The sequence below is a fragment of the Lepisma saccharinum genome, chromosome 16, assembly GCF_977018435.1.
Source record: "Lepisma saccharinum chromosome 16, izLepSacc3.1, whole genome shotgun sequence".
NCBI lineage: Eukaryota > Metazoa > Arthropoda > Insecta > Zygentoma > Lepismatidae > Lepisma > Lepisma saccharinum.
This window is the reverse complement of record NC_139244.1, coordinates 54916831-54918433: the sequence shown is the minus strand read 5'-3', so window position 1 is coordinate 54918433 and position 1603 is coordinate 54916831. Positions and strand designations below refer to the sequence as shown.

Here is a 1603-nt window from a genome sequence, read left to right as displayed (position 1 = left end):
TTTATAAAGCTTTTATTATAGAAACAGATATTTATCAACAGTAAGAGCAGAAGATACTTTTCTTTGTGTAATGAACTAAGAATTGCAGTTCTGGATATTTTTTTGTTCACAATACACATTTAGAACAATAGCCTTTGTTGCTCCCCGGTGGCAAGCTTAGAATTAAAAGAAAGTAATCCATTTTCACAGTGCACGGAAGTTCTTATAAGAATTATAGCAGTAATGAAAAAGATCACTCACTTATTGAACTTTCAGATCGAAGCGACATGCAACTCACATCTTCCGAAAAGCAATGTTCAGAAATAAGAAAGTGTCGTTTGTTGTTTCAGTGTGAAACTTCCGAGTCACTTGTTGCCTGTCTCTTCAGTATGAATGTTCCCTTAAGGGAGATTTTAAATCGAAGCGGCAAGCGACACAGGGCCCTTCAGTCTATAACAGCATTCACTCACCGAGCATAGGCGAACCACATAACTTTAAAGAGAAAATCGAAATAATTAAAAGACTATTTAAGATTCATGTTGACATACATACTTGAAGGTGTTGATATGTTCACTCACGGATTTTGGTTTAGGACAAGTAGCTATTTACCACAGCAGAAAATCAGCAAAGAAGCACTTGCATTCTCTATCTCTGTCACAGATAAAATAAATGGACTCGTTGTTCTGAAGCTATCAACCGAGTGGACCTGTTTGTTACCCACCAAGCGACTTCCTGAAGCAGATTGCATTTTCAGTGTGAGGAATGTTGAAATCTGGAAATTTTTGCAAAGACAAGACACCTTGACCTGGGAAGTTTTAAATGCGCTACCCTTCCTCCTCCCCGCTGCTCTTTGAACAACGGGGGGCCGTAGGTGATCCGAATAAAAACTTAGCTCTTCTTCCACGTTACAAACATTCAAGTTAGGAATTTAAGTGTTGTAAAGTAACTGTGAAAGTAACTGTTGAAACGTTACTTCTATTGAATAAAGTAACTCAGTTACAGTTACCTACGTGATTTTAAAAGTAACTAGTTACAGTTAAATTCTTCAAACAAGTAACTGTTACTTGTAACTGAGTTACTTGTAACTAGTTACTTCCAAACACTGCTAATACGCATTTATGTAATTAGGTTAGCAGGGCAAGATTTTCTTAACATTTAGTTTTGGCGTTGGTGGAAACTGGGTGTGCCTCGCACCAGACTCGACTAGTTAGCCGACCATAGATCAAGAACATCTTTGAGAGTCAGGTTGGCCGAGCGGTCTAAGGCGCCAGATTTAAGCTCTGGTTCCCAGTTGGGAGCGTGGGTTCGAACCCCACACCTGACAGTAGGATTACTTTTACACGGCACGTTTAATTAATAGTGTTAATTATGCGCATATTAAGGATTAATTCATTTATTAGCACTTATTAATATTTCACCTCGCTTTGTTGCCTCCTAAGCTAATTACGACTACTAGGATGAAAAGGGATTTAATCAAATGTAAGGACATAACCCCCCCCCCATTCCCCGTGTTCACGCCAGGACCAGCACATGGGGTCGTTGGTGGCAAGATCGAGATTCCCACACTCGAGGCGAAAAATTACGTCGTATAAATTCCTTTATATATATATATATATATATATAT

General features: G+C 38.7%; 1 non-coding gene across 1 annotated transcript; it reads left to right on the top strand.

Annotated features, from left to right (window-relative positions):
* Positions 1 to 1219: 1219 nt before the first annotated feature.
* TRNAL-UAA (transfer RNA leucine (anticodon UAA)) lies at positions 1220 to 1303 on the top strand. Its single transcript has one exon. It is a non-coding gene; the product is annotated as a tRNA-Leu (tRNA).
* Positions 1304 to 1603: the final 300 nt, after the last annotated feature.